Genomic DNA, 15,979 nt, shown 5'->3' with positions numbered 1-15,979 from the left:
AATGGTTGTTGAATGTGAGACGTGAGTCCTCTTCTGCTCCAACCTGTCCAGTCAGTGGCTAGGTAGCACAAAGCATTGTCAAGGCCTCAAACTCTATCTGTTGTCATCCTTCTTGAGGAAAACACTGCAACTATTATTTCTAGAGAGTTGATGACCAGGCAAAAATCTAGCAGAGTGGCTTCAAGCAACCACTCCACCAGGTGGGAGAGCCACACTCGAGAGCCCAGCACATCAGCAAGGTGAGCTACAGCAAAGGATCCTGGCCCTGAAGAAAAGCCACCAAGGGCCTAAAAGGAGGTGTAGGCCATTGTCAGACATGGCCCATATCTTTGGTGTGTGTGTGTGTGTATGTGTGTGTGTGTGTGTGTGTGTGTGTGTGTGTGTGTTATAAATGCAAGGAAAGTCCTGGGTGTCCCCTATTGTGAATTTCCTGCTTTTCTCGTGGAAGTCCAAATTAAGTCACCTGTAATTAGTCCTTTGTGCACAGGGACTTCTCGCACTGGGTATCAAGAAAGGTGACTCTGGTGGCAGAGAGACCATGGGGCATCAAGTACCCTCAGGTGTAAGGGTGAGTTTGATGTGGATGTCAGGGGAAGGCTGATGGGCCTGTGTGCATCTGTGCATGTGTATGAAAGCCTTTGGGGAGGGCCGGAGAAACGAGGGCAGGAGTATCATGGCAGACTTTTCTTTTCCCCTCTCTCTTCTTTATCCTGTTTCTCACTAACCCAGAACATGAACTGAAATAATCATATCTTCCTTCTCACCTCATAATCACTGTCTTGGCTTTATTACCTTCATTTGTCAGGTACCAAATAGGGTGAACAAAGAATTCTGACAATATAACAGTCAGGATTTGCCCCCAGGTATACAAATTAAGAGGGCTCAGAGAAATAATTAGTGGGGATTGAAATGTAAATAAAATAAACTATCATTATCCATATAATTTTTGGATGATTCACAGACTTTCTCTAGTTAATTTATCAAAGCATTGTTTTATGCAACAAATACCTGTACTAAGCATTAGGGATTCATTCATTCATTCAACAAGTATTTAAATCCCTGTTATGGGGCCTGGAGTTGTAGCTCAGTGGAAGAGCGCTTGCTTAGCGTGTGTGAGGCATTGATTTTGATTCTTAGCAACACATATAAATAAATAAATTAAAAGTCCATTAACAACTAAAAAATATTTTTTTAAAAAAAATTCCTGTTATGTGCCAAGCACTGTTCAAGAGGTTGGGATATAGGAGTGCACAAAATAGACAAGATTTCTATCCTACAGAGCTTATATTCCAGTGGTGTGGGGCAAGGGGAAAAACAAATAAATATGCAATCAATATATCAGGTAGTAAGTGCTATGAATAAAGAAAGCAGAGTGATAAGAAGTATCATGGGTGATGCCTTACATGGGATGGCTTAGAAGGTCTCTAGAGAGCCAACACTCAAGTAGAAACCTGAAGAAAGCTCAGGGGGAGATGTACAGGTATCTGGAGAAAGAGTATAAGAATGAATCAATTCCACTTCAGTAAGCTGTGAGCAGGAAAATGACTCATTATACACAAAGGCCTTCTACGTTGCCTCATAGCCCATCTGGAAAGAAGAAAAGTATAATTCAACAATAAGTGCTTAACTTACTCAATATGAACAAGACGACCTAATATGAGGATGAAATGAGATAAATGTGAAAGGATTTTTAAAAGCATGGCAGGCTATATAAATCTCAGGTAATTCTATTTATTAGTCACTTATCTCTATTAGCAATCAGATCATGTATGCGTTGATATTTGAAGGCCTTATCCACAAATTAAATTGGTGCTGGCCTGGGTTGAAGAGCTAATATGAATGCCAAAAATGTCCTAGGATTTGGTGGTTATGGTGAATGACTCTGACCTGCTCAGAACTACATGCTAGACTAAGTCTGCAAGCAAACATAGTCTTATAGTACACTATTTCCTGCTGCATTTGATTAGGTGAAACTCAAATCTCCTAACCAGGATGTGACTTGAACTTCTTTATTTATAAGGAAATCACTGGTTAGAAAATTCCTTAGACTTTGGCAACTAATCAGCCAAATTAGCACAGGTTAACATGTTTTCTCTATGGGCGAAATTCTAATTGGATACCAAGGAGAGGAGGGTCCTACTTAAGTTTCAACAAGACGGGATGTAGTTCATTGGTAGAGCATGTGCCTAGCATGTGCAAGGCCCTGAGTTCCATCCACAACACTGGGAAAAAAGTTATAATCTTCCAGCTTCTCTTACATTTTTTCTTAAATCTAACTCAGGGGATAATGGAGAACATACACATGCAAGTTCAGCCCGAATGTGGCATTTTGGAGGAAAACCCCAGCTGAGCACACACGAGTATGTTTCAGCTTTGCCAGAAGAAAAATAGTTATGCATTATACATAGACTATAAAGACATTTTTTGTAAGCCTTACTTTAAAATGTTTGAATTTTAGAACTTAAAATGTTCCATGTGTTTTATATTTCTTCTTCAGTTAGATTAAAGAGAAGTGATTGAAATTTCAGCCTCAGCATACATGCGGTGTATCCTAGGAATGTTTAATATAATATTACTCTATAGCTATGGAGTTTGTAAACAAGGCTTTTACACTCATTGCTTATGGTAGTTAAGGGTTTTTTATTTAATAACTATTTGAGTACCTACTATGTGCCCAGGCCCTGTTTTAGGTACAGAAGCTATAACAGCACATCAAGTCCACACATTATGGAACACAGGACAGAACTGAGTCTATAAATAAATATGATGCCACGGTCAGGTCATGAAGAAATTGTTCCTCCTGCTTTATTCAGGGAAAGGGAATGTGGGTAGGGCTGCTGCTATAGGGAAGGGAAAGCCATTCCTTTGCAATCTCATTGAATAAGGACCTTAATGAACTGAGAAGAGAGGATTGGGTGATTTGGGGAAGTGCCCCAGCAGATAGATTGAGTATGGAATCACTTGAAGGCCAATGTGGCCAGGGCTGAGTGAGCAAGAAGAGAAAGTAATGGGAAATGAGGTCTTACAAAAAACCCCATATCACAGGGTTCTTTCTCATCCCCCAAAATGAAATGACCACTGCTCTACTACAGTCTGGCTTCATTTTTTGAAGGTTCAAGAGATGATAATGAATTGCAAGGTGAATCTGCTGTGAAATTACAATTTCCTTGTTAAATTTCACATTAACCCGCATAAAAATGGATACGTGGGTGTATTCTTTTCTCTTCTAGGCCGTTCACCTAAGCATTCCACCTGCCTGAAATACCCTCCACTACTCCTCTCCCTACCCAATTGTTCTCATGTCTCAAGGCTCACTTAAAGTTGTTTCCTCTAAGAATCCTCCCCTAACTTCTCTGACTACAGTTGAGTGACTCTCCTTGATTTGTTACTGGAGATCTAATGTAGGATTTCCTTGCCCTTAATAGATAGGTCTTCAGGGGAAGGCTAAAATTGTTTGAGAAAGCTTCTGTGTAATTGTTGGTTTTCCCAGAAGGGGGTTCATGAATCCTGTGAGCTTTTAAAATGAGTTTGTGCATTAAGAGGTAGAGACCCCTACTCATGGTCAGTGCTTCTTGAACATTAAATAGCATGCAAACCATTTACAGCTCATTAAAATGAAGATTCCAATGGAGCAGGCATCTGGTGGACTTGGTACGGTTGGTCTCTGCACCACACTTGGTAACAAGTGGCTAAAGTCTAGTCAGTACTTGCTTGTATACAGCCACTAGTTGCTCTCCACCCTGCAAGTGGATTGCTTTCTGGATATTAAGGATACTGCTAATACTCCTTGGCTCTTCTCCTGAATTGGACTAATAGTAAAATAGTCCACTATTGGGCCTGACAGGTGTTCTACAAGTGTTAGTCTCAGTTAGGTTTCTAAGGTTACCACCAATTTTTTTCAAGGCTAACCCTTTCCAAAATTCAGAGCAGAAATCTTAGAATCACTAAAATCTTCCTGAAGCAAAACTTTCCTCTCATCTAGTAGTAGAGCCCCTAACATACTGAAATCTAAATCCATCAAACCTAAAAGCCCTCTAAGCTATACAGGAAATTCACTAATTTGTAAGACCAATTCACTATATGAGGGCATGTTTTCTCACAGAAGATGTTCAGTACAAATAAATGATTAGGCATCCATCAAAGAAGCCAGACCCACCAGTACCACCAGGCCCTTGAATGGGTAGGTTCTGAGTAAATTAGAGTCTAGAAGTGAAGTTTTATTAAAAATAAAACAAACCCCTCTAGAATGGTGTGGAAGAGTGAAAATAGGGTTTTAGGGGGAAAAAATGCAACACCTGGACTCTATATTTTGCAGAAACTGTAAAAAAGTTATTTATCTAGTCATATGGAAATATAATGAAAAAAATTCACATACAAGACATGTGTGTAAGGAATGCTTGTGTGTATAAAGAAATTTTTCACTTAGAATTATATATAGGTATATACATATACGCATACATATTTGTACTTTTAAAAATACCATATGTAACGAAAGCTATGCATAAATATTTACAAAAATACCTTTATCTAAGTAGGCCTGTAACATTTAATATTTTTCAATAAATTCATATGTAAAACATACACAAGAGTGCCAAATGGAACATATATTTTGAAATATGATCACTATGTAAAACTCAGGAATCTGGAATAGAACACAGGTAACTGCCAAAGGAAACTTCGAACCCTTGTCATTTGAAGAAAGGAAACAATGCCAGGTCTCTTATCTACATGGACTGTTTTGCTTGTTAAATTTCTAACATCACTTCAGCAGAGTTTTGTATTTGACTTCAGGCCTCATGGCCATTTGACCCGCCAACTATTATTTTCTTTGAGGCTTTTAACACTCCACCCAAGTATTTTGCTTTCCAGCAGTTGTGTCCGCTTCCTTTTCAACTTCACCTTATCGTGGGCCGTGGTTTACAACGTTGGCTTAACGTGTACCCTCTAAGGTTTCAGACAGGCCCGGGGCATCGCGGTGATGACCTGAAGTTGATACTGCTTGGGAAAGCCAAAGTCTCCCAGAGGGTCTCAGCTTTGTGCCAGGATTTCCATGCAACCTGAGAGTCCCAGGGCTAGGGCCCGACCCAAAGCGTCGTCTCCGGGGAGTCCCAGCCACCCCTCCAAGCCAACCCTAAGGGCTGCGACTTCACAACCGGAAACGCCTCCCTTTCCTGCCTCTGAGTCCTTCCCTAGGCGGACGAATCGCGGAGGAAAAGACGGAGGCCGATTAAGAAAATTAACATTAATTCACCGGGTTCACCTCCCGCCCCAGGGCGGAGGGGCGGGACGTGCCGCGCGGGCGGCCGGAATGACCGACGGGCGCAGGTGTCTCTACAGGCGGAATTTTACGCTCGCGGCCCCGCAGCTGCGCCACTTGCGCCCCACGGTGCATCTGGGGCAGACGCCACCCGCCTCCTCAGCTTTAGGTAAACCTCTTTGAGGGAAAGAGGAAACGCGGCCCTCTGGACAGGAAAAACCTGCAGCGTCTGCGTTTCTTCGCGCGCCCACTATTCCAGCCCGGAGCCCTGGCGTCTCCAGGGAGCCAGATCCGCTCTCCGGGTTTTAGCTGCAACTGCGAGGGGAGCAAAGTGGAAATTGACAGAACGCGACCCTCCCCTTCTCCCACGAGCCCCGGCAGCGAAAGGCCCCGGGAACTGTGGCCGGCTAGAGCGGCGCAGTCAGGTGGCACCGCTCCCCTTCCCCCAGCCTCGGCTGCCCGCCGCCGCGCCGGAGCCTGGCACGGCTAGGTTGGCTTGGTGGGATCGGCGGAGGTGGGAACACGAGGTTTAGAGCGAGTGTCCCGGCGGGGGGAGTCCTTTTGTCTTCGAGCACAATACGGACCGCATCACCTCGGGACCCTCTTGGAACCGAGCGTCCCGCGATCTTTCTTTGTGCCCGGGAGCAGAAAGAGGCTTCTCCTCCGAGAAAGCCACATCCCGGGAGGTGGCAGAGGAAAGAGAACAATGGGCTTCCATTGTCCTCCGAGGGCCCACCAGCCCCGCCGCCGCCGCTGACCCCTGCGCTTGCGCCAGGCAGCCGGGGGCCGTGGTACAGGTACCGCGCGGGAGGGCCAGCCGGCGCCCGCGCCCTCCGCCCCGCCCCGCCCCGGCCGGTCCGCCCTGCGCTGCCGGCCCCGCCCCGCGCCGCCCCGCCTCCTGCAGGTTCGGGGCTCGGGGCTGGCTGCCCGGTGCTCAGTCTGGTTCGCACCTTCTTCGACCGCGGCCCAGTGGCGCGGAGCTGCGCAGAGGAGCGGCGGGGCCCCGGCAGGGCCAGCCTGGATGCCAACCTGGGGAGTCTTCACACAGTCCCCGAGCGGATAATGCTGTGAGCCGGCGCCGAGAGGGCCGACCCACTGGATCTACGCGCACCGGCAGGCACTGCGTGCGCCGCGGCGGGCGTCGGTGCCGGCCGGCTGGCCCCGTGGTAGCGGCTGGATCCTTGGCGGCTGCTGGTGAGTCGATGCCAGCCCTGGGCTCCTTCTCTACCTGAGTCTTTCCGACCCGCGGCCGTGGTTGCTTCCGGCACGCGCTGGTGTTAGGCTTGGAAACCTGCAGGGAGCGGGAATATCAAGGGCTTCGCCTGCTGATCTGGTGTCCGAGGTACCAAAGGGGACAGAAGGCAAACCTGGAGGGGGATCGGGCAGCGCAACCAGGACGCTGGGCTCCACCATTTATGCCTATCACTTTTCAGGGTGGGGCTGTGTGGCTTCACTTCACCCTCCAAGCTATTGACAGAACCGTTCTGGGCGTGCGTTGCATTTTTCCATCTGAGAATAAACCGTACTTGGCTACCGCGCCCCTCGCGTTGTGGATTTGCATCAGGGCCCCACATGGGTGCACTGTGCAGACCTGCTGTGGCCTCGCCACCCCCCTCCCGGTTGCTCTCCCCACTCTTTACGGAGGGCATTGTTGCTGGGGCTCCAACCTGTCGATCTGGCAGTTGATTTTTTTCCCCCTGACTGTGGTTTCTGAACAGCTGAAGCGTTTACAAGATTTTTTTTTTCTTTCTCCTTGAAACTGTCTTGACACAGACAAGTATCAGGCATGTGAGGACGAATGGATCTGGCCAGTCATTTTTTCGTTATGAATTATTATACTCCATCCCCCTCTCGCCTTTGGGAGGCATGTGTTTCATCTTATAAATAGAAAGTAGCATATTTTTTGGCAGGATCTCCTTTATACAGTACAGTCTAGGAGAGGTCAGTTTAAAAATAAATATGCACTTGAATGTTACATTACCGAGAGCTGGGCTGTGGCTGGGACAGGCTTCGTGGACAGCAGCATCAAAGCCGGGAGCACAGCTGTGTTGAAAGGAGTAAAAGCCCCAGAGTGCAGCCCAGGCTGACAGTCAAGTAATTACATTTTCCTTTTTTTTTTTTTTTTTTTAAGTGAGTGAATTAAAATGAGGGCGGGAAGAGGAATGTCAGGAGGGTATTGCAACATGAATCTTTCCAGTCCTGGGTATTTGGGAGAGTGGGCTGCTGTGTGCTGAGTGTGTAGGGGGCTCTGGGGAGGGAGCTGATGAATGTGTTAGGGAGACAGATTCCTTCCCCATCCCCCAGCTCTTAGTTCTCACAGTATCCCAGAGTTTCTTGGAGGTGCTGCCTTTGAAAAAAAGAAAAAAAAATGAGGAGTGAAGCAGATGTCCCTGCTTTAATAGCAAAGACAGCCTGAGAGACTTAACCTAAACATACATAGGGAAGAAAAGCCTCACCAGGAAGCATCCAGGATGTTATCAGAGGTATCCCTAAGTAGATTTAAAATACATGGAATATACTAACTTATAAAAGATCCTTCAATCTAACAACTAGGAAATGTAACTTCTTTTTCTGGATAGTTCCAGAAATCCCTTTGAGACCACCTGTAATTTGTATGGGCTTTTACTGGCAGCTAAACCCTTTCCCAAATAAAGCACTCAGAAATAAGGTGGGGCAGTTGTGAAATGTTTAGCACTGTCACATGTGAAATAAATGATAAAGATCATTTCTTTTTATAGTGCTAGGGGTGGAACCCAGGGCCTGGCACATGCCAGGCAAACACTCCACCACTTAGCTACATCCCTGGCCTGATAAAGATCATTTTCTGTATTTAAAGAACAGTTAAAAGTCCTTCACCAAGTCTTCCAAGGTAGGCCTTATCTATCCATCACATAAAACTGGACTACCAAAGTCCCTGCCCCCTGGCTCACAGATAAGAACTTTAGAGGAAAATTTTGAATGCATTTCTGGGTCCATGGCAGTTTCTGTTTTGCAGTGGTGTCATCTGCTAGAGATTTACATTATGAATTCCATGATTGGAACATGGTGCTGAGGCTGTGGCAGCCCCAACAGACATGAATTAAGATGAACTCCCCCCGAATCATTCTGAGCACTAAAATTCTGTTTTTGTATCTCAGTAGGATATGTAAAGGCAGCTAGAGTAATACGTAATACTTTTTTTTCTTTTTGCTTTTTATTGCAAATTTAAATGTGGTGCAAGATGCATAAATACAAAGCCGTACAACAAATGCACAAGGGCTCCCCTGAGCTAGTTTGCCCTGTCTGCTCTCCAGCTTTTCCTTTAATGTGGTGTTTTGTTTTATGTCCAACATGTTCACAAAAGCTGCCCTTTTTCACTTATAAAATTCCTGGTATTCAACAGTGTTGGGGATAAAGATACTTTAACCTATATCACCCAAAGATTTTTAGCAAGCCATAAAATTTTCACAAGCTCTTTGCCCATTAGCCATAGCATTTATCCTGTGGGTGGAACACAATTCACAACCTAAAAGCCTCTGGGAAGACTGCTCTGATTTTTTTTTTTTTTTAACAATTACATAGGCTTGTTCTTTCAGTTGATTTCATATAGGCCCCATCTAATTTTTTTTTTTAACCAGAATCCTGTGGATCTGTTTTTCTTTTCATTGATTGAATAAGAGCTTAAAATCTATTTTAAGTGCAGTATGTTTATCAGAGAACAAGTATAGCCATCTGAAACTAGTAGATTCAGCCAGCCACAAAATCTCTACCAAGCTTGGAAGCCAGAATATTCTCCTGATACACCACTTTGTTCATTGCTTTTGGTGTTAAAAGTACTTTCTCCATGAGGCTCGTCCTAAGTGCCAAGAGGTCATCTTAGCCCTTTACTTTGACGAACTCATTTATTGCCAACAATCATTCTATAAAAAAAGAACTGTTAATATTCCAATTTTACAGTTGTAGAGACTGAGAACAGATGGGGTACATAACTTGCCTAAAGTTATACAGCAAGGAACATACCTACACGTGTACCTGCAGTTTAACAACACATTGTGTGCTTGCGTGAGTGGGTAATTCTACATGAAAGTCCGCAGCTCTTTGAGTTAAAGGGATAGGAAAGAACCATGAAGTTATTAGATAATGTAGGTCAGACTGCCTGGGTAGAGGGCCTGTTTCTGATACTTAATATTTGTGTGTCTTTGGGCAAGCTCCTTAGCTTGTGTGTCTCAGTTTATCAGTAGTAAAAATTATGATAATATCACCCTGAGGATTAAAGGAGTTGAATAACATAATGTACTCAGAACAGTGTCAGGCCTAGAGTAGGGGCACAATCATGATGTTTCATTGTTGTTTCTGTTGTTTTACTAAGGACTTGACACTGTTTCTCTCATTTAACATTTTTCGAATAGATGGTATAGTGCTTCTTTTCCTGATGAGACTACAGGCTCAGGACAGTTCAGTAACTTAGCCAAGGTCACACAGCTAAGTAAGTAGCAAAGTCAAGTTTGAAATCATGTGGATTTGACCTTGTATTGATACCATATCCCCAGCACCAGGGAGGAGGGGGAGCAGGGAAGCTACTAAATCTGATTATTGCTATAGCTTTTGGCCTCTGGCAAGGAACTCATTTTATATTACTCTCTATCTCACAGTGTCACCCCACAAAGGAAAATGACAATAATTGCCATCCTTAGGGAATACAGCATAAAGTATTTTATTAGAGATGGTCCAGTCCCATGCATAAGGCAACAGTGGTCTACAGCAGTCCAGCACAAAACTGCCAAAGTCGACACAAGCAGTTTATACAATGAATGAAGAGATTTATTAGGTAAAAAAATGTAGGACTCTGGAATGGGAAAGCAAGCCAGGCCCCAGCCAGGGACAGGGAATTTCAGCAGCCAGGAAAGAAGTAGGTTTGTGTCTTTGCTTCATAGTTGGGGGTTGTAGGTCCAGAGGCCAAGTCTGGACAGCCACCATATCCACGAGGCCTGACCCTGCAGTCCCCAGCACTTGGGATGCTGAGCACATGTGTGGTCATGATATTGTCCTGGAGCTAAGGACAAGGCAGGAACCACAAGGAGGCTGGGCAGGAAGGCACTGGTCTCCATTCTGGGCGGAAGGGGGATTGGTAACAGTTCTGCCCATGCCCTGCATGCTGCTAGATAAACTTCTGGTGTGGAAGATAGAGCAAGGAGGCTTTGGGAGGAGTGTGCCTTGTACAGCCCCCTGGCCTTCATCACCTTTGATGCTCTGAGTTTGTGATGAACTGAAAACCTGCGCAGGGGGCTGCGCAGACTGCAGTAGAGGTTCTGGAAGGGACAGGTTGCCCCCAAACCAAAAGCAGTAGGCCTGGAGCTATCATCCTCCATTTAGAACCTTCTCTTTTCCTTTCCCTTCCCTTTAGTCTGTAAAAGAAAACTACACTCCCCCAAAACTCTAATGAATAAGTAGCCAGACAGTTCTATAGCAATAATCAGGTAGATCCTTCCTTAAGAAAATGCCTTCTTTGCCTTTTCATATAGTTCAATGCCAAGTTTCACCAGAGTTGCATGCAAATGAACTGAGTCTGACAGAACTTCTGTTGGAGAGGCAGTTTTAAAAATTTAACTCTACAGTTTTCTACTATGAAGCATGACACTGGATATTTTAAAAATTACTGTTTCTAAGTAGTCAAGTCAGTGAGTTCCAAACTAGTTTTCACTTGGTTCTTATTGCTTGCCTAAGTCATGCATTAATAGTAGAACTCTAGAATCCCAAATTTAAAATGTTAAAAATAAAGGATTGTCAGTGATTTGGAAATGATTTGCTATTTTGAGAAAGATAGGATTTGCTTTCTAGTTTTTAGCTCTTTGTTGTAAGTGTGGCAGTGGTCACCAGCCTGCATTTAGGTAATGGGGCACCACCGCTTGAATAAATTGAGACTTGACTAGCATCAGAAGCGGGTTCTGTGGGAAACCAGTTTGATGAAGGCCCTTTTCTGCAAGAGTTTTCAAAGCATTTATCATGGCAGTGTGTACTGTGAATCTCAACATGGAGATGCCATCCAGAGTTTCTCCAGTTGTTTTGCCCCCAGAGCAACTGTAGGCTGGTCTGAGAACAATCAAAAGACATGAAAATCAGAAAACGTAGCTTTCTGATAGTAGTCTTAGTTTGACCCAAATGGTGTAATTGACCTTTCAGAGTCTTTCTTCACCTTTAAAAAACTTGAGGCATTTGGTGCTCTAGAATCCAATCAGCCAGGATCTACGGTAGCAGCACTATCGTACTAATAATAATGTGAAAGCTTGGAAAACAGACCAGTGTAGTTCTCTGCAGAGCAGCCTGAGCAGACTGGAAGGCAGGGAACTTCAAAGGCAGACCTCTATTTAGACAGACTACACATTTGGGAATCAGTCATGTTCTGGTGACAACTTGAAGGTCAGACTTGTAGACACCATCATGCCAATGATAGATCATTGTCATGTATTTAGTTGAAAGAGACCTATTCAAACACATCATCATTTAGGCTACACACATTTTTAAAATAAGCAAAGGCACATTTGGTAAAATGTGGTTTTGCTGTTTTGGAATGTGTTTGATTTCTTACCCTTTTTTATTATTTATTTATTTATTTATTTAAACTTCTCTTTGCCTCGGGTCAATTCAGACTCAAAACATTGATTTTACCCCAGCAGGAGATGAGGCTCCATGCTTTTGAGTGACCAGCTAGTCATAGGCAAATCCCTCTCCTTGTCTGGGTCAGCTCCATCTTCTCATCTGTGAAATGGAAGAGAGGAAATGGAGTATCTCAGTATTCTCTAAGCCCCAAGCTCTCAATTTCTATACTTCAAATTCTCTTTTTCATTATCTGTGGCATTGCTGTAGGATCTGATGCCTTCTATCGCGACACTTATTACGTTTACAGTGGTCACTAGTTGACTCATGTAGCTGCCTAATTGGAGTACCTGGGAAACAGGGACTGAACCTCCTTTATCTTGGTATTCTTCTGTTTTACAAAAGAACCTAATGAAAAAGTAGACAGTCTAGTCCTACCCATTTATCCACTCCTTCCTATGACATCCTTATTTAATTCAGGCTGTAGTAAAATTATTTCTTCCTAGGCTACAAAATATTCAAGGGCAGGAACCCCCCTCATTTGGTTCTTCTGGTAATGATCATCCAAGGGTACTGTGGAAATTGTTTCCTTTTCATCTTCACAACTGAGTAGTTGCCATCTCTAACAAGGTTTCCTGTGCCCCAGGGGTGATTGTGATTGTATTTCCTAGTGCTGGCCTAGACCTCTCACCAGCCTCCATTGTGAGCCATTTACCTGTGGGTGTGCTTATTTGCCCTCTGTCTTTCCATACTTCCAGTACTTGATAGGCCCTCAGTGGGCTTGTTGTCAAATGAATACATGGGTGACCAGGCTGGGGTAGGTGAAGGGACATGGAAGCCACATCTCACTGGGTGAACCAGCTGGAGCCACATGACTCCCTGTATACATGTCACAGCACTGGGAAACAGTTCTTGCTCTCAAGAAATGAAATGTCTTCTGAAATATAGTTGCATTTTAGCCTCCTAGTAAATTTAGCATGCATGGATGTCAGTGGTTCTGCTCTGTATACCTGGTGAGAGTGTTAGGCCAGGGGCTCACCTGGGGGAAGGTGCTGCTTCCGATGCCATTCTGCAGGCAGATCTCAGGGCCAAGGCAGGTAGAATAAAGCAAGGACTTCCTTCGAGTTCTATATTTTTTTTTCCCTGAGATATAGAATTAGAACCAGAACATTTGTGAGTTGTTCACATTATAATTAGACAGTCCAGTAGGTGAACAAACCCCAAGGTCTAAAAGAAAGAAGTTTGGAAGAAACTTCCACAGCGAGTTTCCAGTTCCTCTTATTCCTTCAACAGCTCTAGTGTTTTGAGTTTTTTGTCGTTTTTGTTTAATTTTTTTTTTTTTTTTTTTTTTTTTTAGTAATTACTAATAATAACTACCCCCCACCCCCATTGATTTGGGCTTTTTGCCAACCAGGCCTTTGTCAAACACCTTATTTTCTGTTCCTAAGAAGATGTCTGCCATTAATCTTTCTACTTTACAGATGAGGAGCCTGAGGTTCCCAGTGGAAGTCCCTGACACCACTTGGCACCCTTAGGTTACTACCAGGAAGCATGAGAAGGGATGATGAAAATTATTGCTAGAAAAAAATATTTTGATACTTAGGATAGTCTTACTTTCATTAAATAGATTATATTTTTTCTTTGAAATTCCTTAGAAGCCTGATGTTTCTACACATGTTTAGAACTACAGGATCCTAACATTTCATAGCTGAAAGGGACTTTATCTCAGCCCTACTCTTCCATTTTGACATGAAAAAAACTGAGGCCCTAAGAGTTTTACTGACATGAAGCATGAAGCAAGAATCTTTTCTTAACCTGGTTCTCTTTCCAACATTTTTTTAGGCAAGGAAAGAAAGAAAGTGTTCAGCCCACTGTTCCAGCAAATAGTAACATGTCTTTGGCTAAAGGCAACAGAGGTCAGCCCCACCCTCCTCCATCTTCCATCCCTTCACCACTGTTCCAGAAGTGTTTTCCTTGAGTCCAAGGGACACTGAATAGATTGTGAAGAACCACTATCCTAAAATACTTTGTCTTTGATATTAAATATAAATAAATCTTGAGCACAAATGAATATACAGTTTTTACCATTCTCTTTGTGTAAGCATGTGCAGTCCAGGGGCTGCCCCTTTAAATGAAGACCCTGGGCCAGAGGATGTCCCCAGGAGTGCTCTCTCAAGCTCCTCCTTCCCTCCCTCCACCCCTCACCTCAGGGGTCCCACCTGCCATCTGAGACTTAGCCACAACTTCCTGAGATGGCCTCTCTCTCACTCTTTGGGCTGCTAACTCATGCTGCTTCACACTGCTTCCTTAAGAGCCCCACCTGGCTTCCTGATCATCCTAATCACATGACTAGTTTCTTCTTTGGGACTCTGTAGCTGTAACTGTCACCTAACAGCTTGTCAGGTGTTATCAGGTTTCTTTCTTTTCACCCACCACCAGTTCCATCTGCTGTCACTCTACTTGTGCCATCTAGCTGCCTTCCTCTGGTGGGCGCTGGCTTCCAGAGCTCCTTGTAAGGTGGGTTCCCCATGAGTTCCAGACGTGCTGGGTGTGGCAGGATCCGTGCTGTGTGGTCTGTGCAGGGATGCTCAGAGGGCTGCAGCGTCCAGCCTCCGCCTTACACTATTGGCTCACAGCTTGCAGTGAACAGAATGCCCAGGTCGGTTTTCATAAGAACTGCCAGCCACATCCTGCCACATTCGTGTGATTATAGAATTAACTTCAACCCAATCACAGGATTTCTGACTTGTTAGTTCAGTTTATTCTTGTGGACTTCATCTTGCCCCTACTCAAGTCCATCAAGGTAATTTTGGACCCCCTTTTGTCACTAGCACATGGAGGCTCCCCAGGAGTCCCATGTTATCCATGATAAGAGCATCTGCTGTGTCTTTCAAGTCAGTTGACCTATGGATAAGATTCTTCTCATGCTTTGCTAAACTCAGCATTTGCTATGTAATCTACCCTCTAGCAGTTCCCTGCATGCTGAGTGAACTTCTTATCAGTGCCTACATAACATTTATTTCCTCTGTTGGAACCACACAGTTTCACTGAAGATGGATGTGATACCTGGCAATTGTCTCTCTAGAAATCAAATCATTTGTCTATGTGTATTGCTTAAATAACTATAGATTTCCAGAGGTTCTAGAAAATGTTTCTATGATCAGCAGGCAAAGATTTGTAGGACCTTAGGATGTTACTTACTCCTCAGGCTCTGGAAATCTGGACTCCCACAGTGTGAAGTCCTTTCCTGTGATTATTGCTCTGCCTTGGGCTTCCCTTTTCTATAGAATGTCCATTGTAGTTTCTTGAGATTTCCTAATACATTTTAGGCTGCATTAGCCAAGTTCCCCCCAACCCACTTCCTTTTGAAAGGAAATGGCAGGAGAGCAAGCCCATTGTTTCTCCAGGGTGTCATTCTTCAAGTATGACTTGACTATAACCAGGGGATCAGAATCATGCAGGGGACTGTTTCAGATTTTTCCTTGAGTCTTGACTAAGACACTGTTTGCACATTGCAGTCATGGATAAAGTCATTTCCCATTTAAACAGCATGTCCACAAATATTTGCCCTAATCCCAAAGATCTGTACCATCATGTAGAAATACTCTGGCTTGCATTGATACACTGTTAAATTATTACCCTGCATGACAGAAGAAGACTTAAAATGTCTTACAAGAGAGTAAAAATGAACAAGAGCTTTTGCCATAACAAAAGAGGTGGGAGTGCTTTGTTAAATGACTTTTTTTCCCCTGTAGAAGTTACAGAAAAACTTCACCTTACGTTTTCAGCAGGTTGGGGAGGGTTGATGAGGAAGAGAATCACAGCATCTGTTTCATGCCTTCTGACCTGCTCGTTCCATTCCACAAACATTTATTTAGCACCTACTATGAAGTTCTAGTTCTCTCTCCCAGATAATAGCTGAGTGGAGGAGTTGGTCAGGTGAACAGTCAGAACCGTGTGGTAATTGGTAGGTGTAAGGTATGCACTTGGCACTGGGAGTTCAGGAGGCCTTGTGAGCCGGCAGGAGGTATTGCTGCTGGGTGGGCAGTGCCCCAGATTTTCAGGGCAGATCTGTCCCTGAAGAGTTCTAAGTAGACAGTGACAAGGTGACTTGAGAATTCTACGTAGCTCACCTGGTGTGGTTTGGAA

The 15,979-nt window shown here is 44.1% G+C and overlaps 1 protein-coding gene across 1 annotated transcript in view; it reads left to right on the top strand.

Annotated features, from left to right (window-relative positions):
- Positions 1-6,174: 6,174 nt before the first annotated feature.
- The window catches only part of Cdc42ep3 (CDC42 effector protein 3), a 31,774-nt gene continuing 21,969 nt past the window's right edge, over positions 6,175-15,979 (top strand). The window contains exon 1 of the mRNA XM_027933419.3: positions 6,175-6,451. The gene's annotated coding sequence lies outside the window, so the exon portion shown is untranslated. The remainder of the gene's footprint in view (positions 6,452-15,979) is intronic.

Source organism: Marmota flaviventris, chromosome 14 (assembly GCF_047511675.1).
Source record: "Marmota flaviventris isolate mMarFla1 chromosome 14, mMarFla1.hap1, whole genome shotgun sequence".
NCBI classification, from domain to species: Eukaryota; Metazoa; Chordata; class Mammalia; order Rodentia; family Sciuridae; genus Marmota; species Marmota flaviventris.
This window is presented reverse-complemented; position numbering and strand designations above follow the sequence as displayed.